The sequence below is a fragment of the Pinus tabuliformis genome, chromosome 6, assembly GCF_031772625.1.
Source record: "Pinus tabuliformis cultivar Carrire ecotype Pingquan chromosome 6, CPIR1, whole genome shotgun sequence".
NCBI classification, from domain to species: Eukaryota; Viridiplantae; Streptophyta; class Pinopsida; order Pinales; family Pinaceae; genus Pinus; species Pinus tabuliformis.
In genome coordinates, this window is record NC_142292.1 from 855598891 (window position 1) to 855612776 (window position 13886).

Sequence of the window (13886 nt, forward strand, 5' to 3'; positions counted from 1 at the left end):
GTTTTATTCATTCAATCATGCAATTAAGATAGCAATAATTTTGTATTAACTCAAATTCATAGGGGATGCCTATGCCTTTTTCATAGGAGGAACTACCCACCTTAAGCTTGGACTTCAATTTTTGTAATGGTCAATAATAATTGTGTTAATTATTGGTGATATTTCACCTATGACATAATCCACCTTTGTTTACCATGTTCTAAATCTTCAATTTTGTTAGGATCTACAATCAGTACTTTGATCTAGTCACAATAGATGCATTTGAAGAACTTGGTTGTGGAGTGGTTTTATGTAGAGAATTAACACTAGATGAAAGTTTTTATATGTGTTCCTTTAAATCAATTATATATTTCTTTAGTTTGTTGTGATTCTTGAGTTCTATTTTTATAAAAGCTCTAATATGAGTGATTTTAGATCACTTTTATTTTTCTCTAGTTTTCATGATTCTTGGCTTTGATTTTCTCTTCAACTTATCATGATTCTAATCAATCAATGATATGTTTGTATTGAGTATCTACCACTTGCATGTCTCTAATTTGTCCATTCTAAATTGGCCTTTGGAGAAGAAATTTTAAAGTTTGTAGTTTAATTATTGGTAGTTGAGTGAATGAGGTCTTCCATACTTAATTGTATAGTTTTGTCGTTCCTCAATTTTCTTAACAAAGCATAAACATTTTTTTTTTCTAAATATTCAAATTGCTCATATAATGATACAAAAATGGCAACACAAGGTTGAGTTGCAACTATGTGTTGTGACGAATGGACAACAATATGATATGGCAACTATATGACATAGAAATCACATCTATCGTACAAACATGGAATGATGTTGGTGTATGCGTTGCAGAGTGATACAACAATTCCAATGCACGACAATCACATAGAGAACTTGGCAACATAATTTTTTAAATGTCAAGCCTAATTCTTCTAATTTTTTTTTTTTTTGCAATCAATTTTGCTTGAAATCCAATAGGAATTTGTTGGAATTACAAATTATAGTATGTATAGATTGAGCACCCCAAGGGTTTTTCAAGGTAATAAATCCATTTATGCATTCCAAAAATGCATTGAAGTAACCAAAATCACAATCTTGCCAAAAATTGCATCACTAGATCCTCATGAAAGAAACCAAAATATAAACACTTAAACTATGCATTTTTAAACAACAGCGAATGAAAATAGTATATAAAAATCAACTAATCATTATGGAAAAGAATATTTTTGTGTGATCACAGTGACAAGTATGGTAGAAATGACAAGTTCAATATCTCAAACTATCTTTGATACCAATGGAGCATAAAAGTCCATGATAAATTTCCTCCATGATATAAAGACAAAAATATAATAATATGTAAATGTTGAATGAATAAAATAATGATGACATTTATTGTGAATGACCCTCATGCATATTATGAATAACCTTTATGCATCTTATTTAGGAAGATATTTTTTTTTTATTATATTTATTTAATTATTATTATTATTATTATTATTATTATTTATTAGGTTTATTTAGTTGATATTTATAGAAAAATATGAAAGAAGAATTTAATATACAAATATAATCTCAAAAATGTTATAAAAAGAATTATAAAGAAATACTAAATTTAGGATACATATATATATATGGATTTTCACATATCCACATTAGCATAAGTTGCCATTAGGGATGATCGCTTTATATATCTTTATCTTTAGTGGTTCATCTTTGATGTTGGAATGATGGGATAAATTATGTGAAAATAATTGAACATTGACTCTTTAGTACCATTTATTATCAATTGTTTATGTTATGTAGCATGGTTGTTCTACCATCAGGACATGATTGATTGATGTTTTTTTTCTAGAGCTCTAACCTAATATCTAACATCTTTAGCAAATTCCAATCTGACTCATCCACCAGTGCTAAAGATTCCTCTTATTTCTTCCATATATGGATGCTTATGCTCTCCCATCTCACTATTGCTAATGTGTTGTTCTCTGATATCCATTTAGCCAGCCTTTCATTAAACAGCTACACAATGCGAAAATCGATGTCAATTACCCGGTATAAGCAGAATTCAATCATTTTATAATATTAACCCATTGCTCTACTTTGCCTAGTTGGTAAATCGACCTGTTAAGCTTACTTTGAGGGCGTTTGTCCTCTAATTCATTTTCCTAGACACAATCATTACTAGATCATGTACTATCTGGACATGCATAACCACATTGTTATGGCTTCATATTACAATTATCAGCAGTACCTCAGAGTGTAGAATTGAACAACAGTAACATATGGGGCAATCTTTGTAAAATGAAAAGTATAATTACCAATCAGTAGTGCATTCATCCGTAATGAGTCAGCTTCCTTGTGAAAACATAGTCAATGTTGTCGTTATACTGATCAGGACCAACTGTATATCCCCTTCAGCACTTCTCAATGAATTCAAATCTCCATAACCATTTATAGTTCAGCTCATCCCGCCTGGGTACTTGTATTTTCAAACCCCAAAACTGATTTAACAGCATGTTTGACTTACAGGCGGGAAGTCGATTGTTATCTAGTCGGGTTTCTGCAGTATAGAACTGGGTACCATGACTGTGATAAATGGGGTTCCATGCAGTCCAGATGTCATGGCTATGGGGATTTTGGATTCCAGAAGCAGAGCTGGGTGGTCACATTGGAACAGAAAACGTAACAGGACAGCTTTCATTTTCCCAAGTAATTTATCAGGTGTGCTCTTCAGCGGTTACAACGAGAGAGCACCTAGAATTGTTATTGCAGAAAGCAAGGGGATTCCCACAGAATCCATGAGATCGAAGTCAGGTTCTTCAGCTTTTAATAAATCTAGAAGAGGTTCAAGTAGTGCTGAAGGGCCTAGAAAAAACATGGATGATGGGATCCAGAGGAAATTGGAGCTGTTTCATGAAGGATTTGAAGGACCACCATTGCGTGTCCTGCCATTGGGAGGTTTGGGAGAAATAGGGATGAACTGTATGCTTATAGGTCACTATGATCGATACATCTTGGTTGATGCTGGCCTCATGTTTCCAGACTACGATGAACTTGGAGTGCAGAAAGTTTTACCTGACACAACTGTTATTCAATGATGGAGGAATAAGATTGAAGCAGTTGTTATTACACATGGGCATGAGGATCACATTGGAGCCTTGCCTTGGGTAATTCCCGCATTGGATCCTCATACGAGAATATTCTCAACATCATTTACTATGGAGCTCATTAAAAAAACGATTAAAGGATTTCAATATTCATGCTGAGGCTAGACTTAACATCATTAATATAAGCGAGAAGTTCCAGGCTGGACCATTTGAGATAGAAGCTATTCGAGTTACGCATTCCATTCCGGATTGTTGTGGGTTGGTGCTTCGCTGTAAAGATGGGACAATTTTCCATACAGGAGATTGGAAGATTGATGAGTCGCCTGTGGATGGAAAGACCTTTGATCGATCAACATTAGAAAAACTTGGAAAGGAAGGCATTACATTGATGATGAGTGACTCTACCAACATTCTTTCACCTGGAAGAACTACCAGTGAAACTGATGTAGCAGAGGCTTTGTTACGAAATATTGCTGCTGCAAAGGGAAGAGTTATCACTACACAGTTTGCATCAAATGTTCATCGTCTTGGAAGCGTGAAAGCTGCAGCTGAATTGACTGGTAGGAAGCTGGTTTTTATAGGGATGTCATTAAGGACTTACTTGGATGCTGCTTCGAGAGCTGGACAGGCACCTTTCGATCCATCTACTTTGGTCAAAGCTGATGATATGGATGCTTATGCTCCCAGGGATTTACTAGTTGTCACAACAGGATCACAGGCAGAACCTCGTGCAGCTCTCAACTTGGCATCATTTGGAAGCAGTCATTCCCTCAAGCTAAATAAAGATGACTTGATCTTATACTCAGCAAAGGTGATACCTGGAAATGACATTCGTGTGATGAGGATGATGAATCGGATAGCGGGGATTGGTTCTACAATAATGATGGGAAGGGGAGATAATTTGCACACATCTGGGCATGCTTATCGTGGAGAATTGGAGGAAGTCCTCAGGTTGGTAAACCCTCAACATTTTTTTTTTGCCTGTTCATGGAGAATTTGCTTTTCTGAAAGAGCACGAGCTACTTGCAAAATCTACTGGTATACGACATACTACTGTAATAAAAATGGAGAGATGCTTGGTGTTTCTCCTCTTAGAAACCGAAGAGTCCTTTCCAATGGTTTTTCTCCTCTCGGCAAGGAGAATACTTGGGATAACTTATTCAGCAAAAAGACTAACTGCTCATGGCGTACTTCATCCAGCAGAGGGACTATTTGGGCTAAGTTATTCAGAAATTAGACTGTTGAGAAAATTCTATTTGAGATAAGTCATTTAGCAAAGAGACAGTTGAGAAATGGAATAATTCATCCAGCAAAGACTAATTGGTACAAGTTATTCAGCAAAAAGACTATTGAGATAATTACTATTTGGGATAAGTTAATTAGGAAAGAGACTGTTTAAAATAGTCGAGAAATCGAATACTTTATCCAGCAAAGACTACTAGATCATCGATAACAACTGTGATGTTAATTGTTCCAACAAGGCATAAAATCACAGGTAGTAGAGGATAGTGATGACTGAGAGAGATATATGAAAGTCACCTGCGAGTGAATCTTGGCCCCCGATTTATATAGAATGTTCACATTTTCCTCCCAAATTTTTCAAAATCATTCTCGTCCCGGTTTAATTTCAAATTGATGGATCTGGTTTCGAGTGCATAGACCAAAAAGCATGGATAATCATTTCAAATAGTTATTTACGAAAAATTTAAAAACCGAAGATTAAAATGTACCCATCCCAAAGAAGAAAGACAGACTCGATACAACCAGAGTAAAGATAGTATGAATGTCAGAATAATGATTGTCACGCAATCAATTAACATTAAAAATCGACTGCCCATTCCCCCATAATTGTTTTTGCAAAGCCATTTTCAACAAATATGCACAAACATAGTGTGTTGTACAGATCTGAACTATCAATTCTAACCTCAAAACCCCTAAATTCGGAGGTCGTTTAATTTCAGATGATAGATTTAGTTTTGAGTGCATAGACTGAAATCATGGATCATAATTTCATAGAAGAGCTGAAGATTAAAAATATTGATACAAGAAAAAGACTCGGCACAGCCAGAGTAAACATGGTATGACTAATGGGGAAATGATTGTCAACGAATCGACTGACATAAAAACTCGACTGCACATTCTCCCTAAATTGTTTTTGCAAAGCTGCTTCAGCAAATATGCCTATGCAGAGTGCTATGCACGCACAGGACCTGCCTTGAACTATTGATTCAAGCCTCAAAACCCCTGAGTTTGGGCCTGGTTTCGTTTCAATAAATAGATCTAGTTTCCAGCGCATAGAATAATTAAAAACATAGACCTTATAGACTGCACATTAGCATATAGCTGAAGATTAAAAAAGGATTCATCCAAAAACAGACTCGTCACGGTCAAAGTAGATATCGTATGAATGTTGGGAAAATGATTGGGTTGGGTATCTGTTTGTTTCATTTGGTGGAACAGGATTAATGCCTCATCAGGAAACCCGTGCCTTGCATAAGCTGTGATCATAACAGTCCATGTGCATACGTTCCGTTGGGTTGTTTGGTCGAAAACTCTGCGAGCGTCAGCCAGGCTCCCGCACTTCACATACATATTGAGAAGCGTGTTTCGTAGAAATCTGTCTGCGCTAAATCCAGTCTGATTGATGTGAGCATGGATAAGTTTGCCCTCTGCCAAAGACTTTTTCTGAATGCAGGTCTGCAAGATTGAAACATATGTAGGATAGTCCACTGGGCTGCCTGTACGATCGAATATGCCCAGTGCCTCATTCAAACGGTTCTGTTTACAAAGTGTTGACTGATGGCGCAAACAGTGCGTTTGGAGTATAACAGCGGTAGACATTTTCCTCGGAAGCATTAATAAACCATGCAATACCGCCATCTTATTCTTCCCATGCCTTGAAGATCCTGGCAGTTCTGTAGCTGTTACTCCTCTGATCTCTAATTTTTTAGTTTCTCCAGGAATGGAGCGAAATGAACGGAAAACGCTACATTTCGTGTGCTTTGGGTTTGGTTCGGAAGGCAAGGTGCGGGATAAATGCGAACTAAAACGCCTCGCTCAGGTTTCTTTTTCCATTTTCATGGGATTTTTCCTGTGGGTATATTTCTTAATGGAGTTCCGAAACTGCAATCCGATTATGTCACGGGAATATTTTTACGCGGAAATTTGGATTGCAGTCTAATTATATATTAAAGTCTGCAATTTCATCAAATTATGATAGTTACAATCGTACGGCCAAATACAAGAGCTACCAAATTAGCAACAACCAAAGCTGGGATGGAAGGAATCGATAGAACCCAAGCGTTGAGATTGAATATTATGTGTCGTTCGGAAAATGGCCAGTTGGAAAGAAACTGTTCTTTCTTCTCTTCTTTTTTTTTTTTTTTTTTTTAAACTTGAGTAATTTGATTTTAGAAAAATACCCACATATAGCAAACAAAACTAGTCATGCATGCATGGGCCCATAGGCCTCAAGGGTTTAACTTGTGCTCTGATACCAAGTGTAAGGACCATAACTCTCCAGACTATATACATTTTTTTTTTTTTTTGAAAACAGCAATGACAACCAGAAAAGAAACGCATTGAAATTCAAATTTATTTAGCACACACATTCCTGCCACTCATTTCAGGAAACATACCATAACATTTTCATACCTTTAACTGAGATCAATAGTAATAAAATACATATGTACCGTTCACCAGAAGGCGAGACTCCGCTTGCTCTGCTGTTGCTGGTATTCCCTTGTAGCTGGTCACCTCCGCGAGTGAATGATGACGCACTTGATCCGAATGCGAAGACTCACCGGTTGACCTCCCAGCCTACTCCTTGGGTACTCTTCTTCCCCGCGGACCCCCGAGCTGCAATGGGGTTGTACAATGGAGACAATCACTAGCTAGTAGAGGAGAGCACACCTTGGCTCAAGAGTCCCCTCTCTAAATTCTCTACCTCACCAAACTCACTATAGCTTCGTAATCACTGCTCTCACAACATCTCATCCATCCAACAATAAGGTTTCCCCCAAAAAGTCCTTTCTCCCATGGCTTTCCCCTTCTTTTATAGGAGTCCTCATAGGTGACACTTGTCATGTCATGCATAATTAATTTTTTTTTTTTATAATTCAATAGCTTGATTATTCACCCACCCATGTGTCATTCTCACATCAAGGGTCTCCCAAAATTATTTACTTAATTTTTTATTTAAAACTAATATTTTCCTCACCTCAACAAGATTCCTATTTCTTCTCCTAGTTGTCTCTTTATTTCCCCCTTTTATTCCTTAATTTGTGTTCATTACTTGAAGTCAATTAATGAGTCAAGATTTTATCCCCAATCTACTCCCTAGTTTAACTCAGGTTATCTCCTAGATGGATATTCTTATGTTGGTTGTTGACACATGGAGCTTCTCTACATTTCTCTAAATTTAATTTATTATTCTCATTTTAATTCACCTTCCCCTTTTCTTAATTAGGTTTAAATTAGTTTAGGATTAATCTTTATCCTTACTATTATGTTTGTCTTTCCCCTTTTTCCTAATTAAACCACATAATCTTCCTAGTATTTTCCAAAATGGGAAGGGTAGAGTTTTTAAGGTACTTTATTTTAATTCTTCCTATGATCCTCCTTATTCCAAGTTTTATTTTTGATTTAATTACATTGGTTTCTAATCATCATTTACCCTTGATGTAAATTTACCTAGTTTTTATTCCTTGCTTATATTTATTTATTATTATTTATTTTTAATGATTCCAAGGATGCCAAGTTTGGTTGTGCCCTTCAAGAACTTCCCTAGAAGTTCCAAGGGTGCCACACCTAATAGCTTATTTGTGATGTCAAGGGTGCCAGTTTGGTTGTGCCCTTCAAGAACTTCCCTAGAAGTTCCAAGGGTGCCACACCTAATAGTTTATTTGTGATGTCAGGGGTGCCAGTTTGGTTGTGCCCTTCAAGAACTTCCCTAGAAGTTCCAAGGGTGCCACACCTAATAGTTTATCTGTGATGCCAAGGGTGCCAAGTTGGTCGTGCCCTTCAAGAAATTCCCCTGAAGTTCCAAGGGTGCCACACCACTTGCCCTTCAAGCATCCAGTGATTACGAGGGGAAAGTATATTGCAACGTCATAGACCACTGTCATCTTATGTTGCCTACTATAGTGAGACTAATGGTGCCCGGGATCAAGGAATCCACCTTGATGCGCACCCCCCGGTAAAGTCCTCATGAGCGAACCAACTTTGGAACCTGCCCTCATGGCATCGTGATCTTCAAGGCGAAGGTGTTTCAACCCTTCCAGCCCAAGTCACGGCGGGAGTGCTAGTGGGTGAGATCAGGGACTCTATCCCACCCCTCCCATGTAGTTCCATCCACTTGTACAACCCCATCACCCATATGTGAGTCATTCGGTCAAGAAACTAATTGGTGCCTGCAACCATTAATATATCATTAGAATATACTTTAACATATATGGCAGATTCCAAGATCGACTTATACTTTCAAAGATAAAGTAATATAAATTTTCATCAAACCAGGTGTCATCGACATGTCATATGCGAGTGCCTCTGATGGTTTCCTGCCATACTCAATAATCATCAGTAACACGGTTTCTCAATGTTAGTCAATTATCATAATAGCATCATTAACAATTCTTGGTCATTCACATCATTGTCCATTGTAAGTCTGAACTAAAGGAAGTAGGTAACATAGGGGACACATCCCTCATGGCTATTATCAATAATCATCATTGGAAACATACATATTCATTAAGCTATCACATCGTAACATCGTAGAAATATACCTATCCATAAAATTTATCCTCATTATGTTTTTAGTAGAGCGCATACATATTCTTTACTACCCTCATCATAATTTCAAATAGAGACCAACTTAACTATTAATATTGCAATCATCAGAATAATGATCGATAAGATACATAACCATTCATGCTACCATAATATCAATGGGAAGCATTCATAAAGATCACAACCATGAATATATCAATCGCTAATAATAGTGTCATGGGTCCAGATCCTCAATCTGAGGTCCTCGAAGAATAGAGTGTCTAAGATGATGTCGTATTCGGGTCAGGAAACTAGAGTGGGCACTACACCTCCCTTACTCACAACCCCTCTACTGTTAAAGGATTTTATGCAAAGAGATCAACATAACATATAACTTTTTATTAATCTGAAAAGCATTACAAAAAGGTACAAGTCTGATATGTTCGACCAACCAATCCCCTTGCAAATGAAACATAATGAAATTTATACAAGTTCAAAGGCATGTGTTTGCTTGAATTAGGAAAAATAATATGTTGTAACTACTTGCTATGAATGACTAAACATAATGACAAAATAGCTCTCCTGAGTTTGATCCATGACTGAAAGTTTGGATCAAACTAATTTCGTTACATTGCTAGAGCTTTTCCCCAATACTGTCATCGAGAAGAGGACTGATGATATGGGTGGTTTCAATGATGAATTCGAGGCAGCCAATAATACAACGTCCGTGTAGGTGGATTTCCTCATAAAACCCATGTTCCCTTTCTTTTTTAAACTAAGTGGAACATATCCAATCACTGATTCTACTGTAGGAAATCTGGGTAGTTACAACAAATCCACATCTATAGGAAATCACGAAGTGTTTGTAGGAAATCAGCGACCACGGTTGTCTACAGGAAACCGCGGAGCTTCTTCAAATCATGACTAATCTGTATAAGATTTTGATAAGTAAAAATTGATAATTCGAATAGGAAATGATTAACTTCAAGAAACACATAATAACAAGGTAAAATAATACCTTTTAAGATGATTTGCATACTGTGAGCACACAACACCCTTTTGGTCAAAACTTAGGTAATGTAGGTGAAATAGGAGTAGTTAGGAGTCAAAAATAGTTCAAAAAGGGGGCATCAAGGTCTTAGGAGGCTATCAAAAATTGAGCAAAATGGGACTCAACATCTCCCCCATACCTAGCTTCTTGCATGTCCCTTATCCAAGAAAAAATGTTGCATCCTTAGGAAAAAAATGAGTCCTCGCCTTGTGCTGCAGCTACTACAGCCAAGTGGTCTAATTGGGATCTAATGGACTCTTACCTAACTATATTATGATACTCCTTGTTCTTTTTCCACAAGTTATAAATTTGGGCCTGTTTCTTCTTCATAATCTGAGCTGCCTTCTCATGCCACTCATCATACACCTTCTACATGCGTAGGCTATTTTCCATCAGGATTTCGTTCTCCATTTGAAGGACCCACTCAGACAAGGTAAGTTCAGTAATGATTTCCTCCAATTCCTTCCAGGATTGTTTCTTCTTAGAAGCTCCCTCTCTGTCATGCAATCCTTGAGAGGATTGGGGAAAACTTGGTTCTTCTTTTCCCTAGAAATCTCAAATTTTTTTCTCTTCGCTTTCCTGTAGTTGTAAATTTTGAAAATACGTGGCCTCCACTTCTTCTCTGTTAATAAATCTAGTTGTCTAGACATTCCCTTTCCTTTTGGACAGGTCTCGACACCTCTTACTCTTTTTATCAGTTTTAATTAATGGTACCCCTTCCTCTTCTTTTCCTCTATTGCCAGCTTCGTAGCATGGCTTCTTGTAAAGAGTTTGGGAGGGGTAGAAGGGCCCTTTAATTTGGACCTTTCCCAATAGTCTCCCCAGTCACCACCACTTCCTCTTCTATCAAAGGACCATGGGTTCAAGGTTTCTTTTTCAGCTTTTCTGATGGATCTTCCTCCTTGGGTTCTGATGAACTAGGGTCCTTTTTATCCTCTAGGAAGTAATTCTCTAAGAAGAATCCTTCCCATGTTTTCTTCTTCTTCCGTAGAACCTCTATCATGATAATTTTGATCAACCCATGGTGATAGAGGTTTTCCTCAATGTGGGCTTCCCTTCCCTTGGCAGCAATGGACATTTTCATCAGGGGCATTCTTAAATAGTAGGGAAAATTAAAAGTCCTGTCTCATGGCCGACAAGATGCATATGAAACAAAAATGCTAGCCCAAAACGGCCTTCACAAGTTATTTATTTCTATAGGAGAAACAAAAGGTGTTGATACTTACTTCTAAGGAAATCTTGTGGGATTCCCTTGCTCCAATAAGGATTTGCATGTTCTTTCCAGAGGAAGGGTGTGAAAATTCCTTTGTCAAACCGTTGATTCTTGAACTAGCGCTCCCCTTCCTATGGGATGCTGTAAGCTCGAGCTACTAACTCCTCTATCAACCTAAATTGAACATTTCCCACCTATGCTTTGTCGTCATGTATATTTAGAGCAAAGGACTTTGTTACCTCTGAATTATGCCCACTAAATTTCAGAAACAGAGGCAACCACCCTGCCTTCTCCAGTCTCGCTTTTCTTCGAGCATCGATGTCGAACAGCGCGGGACCCTCAGGTTCAAACATGACATCAGAATGCATGTTCGACATATTTATGGATGGGAGAGAACATAGTTGACTCAGCTCACAGATATGCCTCTAAGACTTAGCGCAAAGAAAACTCGACAACGATAGTTTAAATTTGGAAGTATTAAGGAAATGTGGCAACTTTTGAAAAACGTAGGACATGATCATGATTTTCATCATGATCCATCCTGCACGATAAATTCTTAAAATACATCTGAAGGACATGTCAGAGAAATGATGGTCGTGAATGGAACTTTATTTATGACATAACGGCTCATAGCCGCCTTCTTTCGCAAGGTTTACCATGACTTACATTCATGCCAAATTTAAGAATTAAAGTATTATTATGTTTACCTTAAACATCCTGTCGCTAATCGTACCTTACCAACCTTACCTTTGAACGGTCCAGTACTTGGATGACGACTGATATTGGCCTTGAAACAATAACCCACCTTGAAATCAAATCATATGCACAATTGTATAGTTCATGGTCTCTATTAATAATGAAAATGCTTAGTACTTTTTCATATAGTTTTGGAATAATGTTATGTCTATACTTTTTTCTTTAGGAAATTAGTGGTGTTGCTACTGGAAATGCAACCGCAACTGCTGAACTTCTGCAGGAAACACTTTCTTCCCCTTTTTGGTATAGTTCATTGCACATTAATGGAGGTGCTGATGTCGAATGTGCAATGATCTCATTGGATTAATAGCCATTAAGGTCAGTTGTTAACCAATGCGAGGCCCATCACCATTAATGAGAGTGAGGACCAAGGTACATCTGATGCATCCTATCAGATGTGAATTTATGAGTTGTTATCAAAACCCCTGTAGGATCTAGCAGTCAAGGAGACATAATGAATCCCCACTGTTGTTGGTGAGATAGTCTGTCATTAAGGAATACAAACTTCAAGGCATCCTAAGACCTAATCTTGCACCCAGATAATTTTCTGATCTCAATGGGCCAATATTGTTGGAAGGAGGGCCTTAAGAGATCCCACATCAGTCCAACACGAGCAAACCAAAAATTAACTGAAGATATAATTTATTTTGAGGATCCAAAGGATCTACTATCCTGTCATTTTAACGACCCCAGGGTAGTTCATGTTCACCAGATTTCAATTTTAGAGGGTCTGAAATACTAAAAAAGGAGACTCCAGGGGGGCTCATTTTCCATAAATAGTCCATTGGGCTCGGAAAAAGGAATAAACCTGTACCCAATAGACATTCCTCTCATAGTTTACTAAGCATGAGAAGGAACAAAGTAAGCTCAATTTATTATGGAAGAAAATCAAGAAGAGGTAGTGAAAGTAATGAATTCCTTCTCCACCATTTCCAGCTCCTTCTTCTTCACAATCTCTTCCACAAATTCCTCCTTAGATTGGGGTTTTCGATATAGCTTGAGTCCATTCCCATTCACCAAGAAAGTGACATTCCCATCATCAATTATTTTGACCCGAACAGATCCATTATAAAAAACTTTCTCAACTTCATAGGGACCTAGCCAATGTGTGTTGAATTTCCCTTTAAAATTATTAACTTTCGAATCAAACAACAATGCCCAATCTCCTTCTTTGAACTTGTTTTTCTTAATTCATTTGTCCTTCCATTTAGCCCATTGTTGTTGGATCAGATCAATATGATGAAAAGCATCCTTCCTAATCTCATCCAACTCATTGAGTTGGAGGATTCTATGATGGTGTTCCTCATTAAGGTCTATACCCAAATTTGTTGCCATATTAAATGTTTTGATTTGAAATTAAATTAGCAATAACACCTATTTTCCATACACTAATTCATACGGAGAGAATCCATTAATATTCCTTCATGTGAACCGATAGGCCATAATACCTCAGGAAGTCGATCAACCTAATCCTTCTTATGCAATTGCACCATCTTTCTAAGGATAGTCTCCAATGCCTTATTTGTTTATTCCACCTGCCCAGTGGCCTGTGGTAGGTAAGGGGTGGACTTTCAATGAGTAATCTGGTATTTATGTATAATTCCCTGCATAATATTTGACACAAAATGAGTACCCCGATCAGTAACAATTTCCTAGGGTACCCCAAATCTCACAAAACATTAGAAAAAAAGAGATTCTACCACTGCGTTCTCCGTTGTTCTAGGTAGTGCTCTTTCTTCCACCCACTTCGTCACATAATTAGTACAAACCAAAATATACTTCTTACCTTTGGACATAGGATTGATGGGACCTACAAAATCAAGAGCCCACCTCTCGAATGGTTCTATGAGAACTTGTGGCTGCAAAGGCATTTCATCTGATTGGACAAGTCACCCTATCCTCTAGAATTTATCACATTTATGCACATACTCTACATCTTTAAAAAACTCGATCAACAGTACCCGAAGCAGAGGATCTTATAGGTTGTCCTCTTATTTG

General features: G+C 37.5%; 1 pseudogene; it reads left to right on the forward strand.

Moving 5' to 3' along the window:
- Positions 1–2384: 2384 nt before the first annotated feature.
- LOC149261579 (ribonuclease J pseudogene) lies at positions 2385–4339 on the forward strand (annotated as a pseudogene).
- Positions 4340–13886: the final 9547 nt, after the last annotated feature.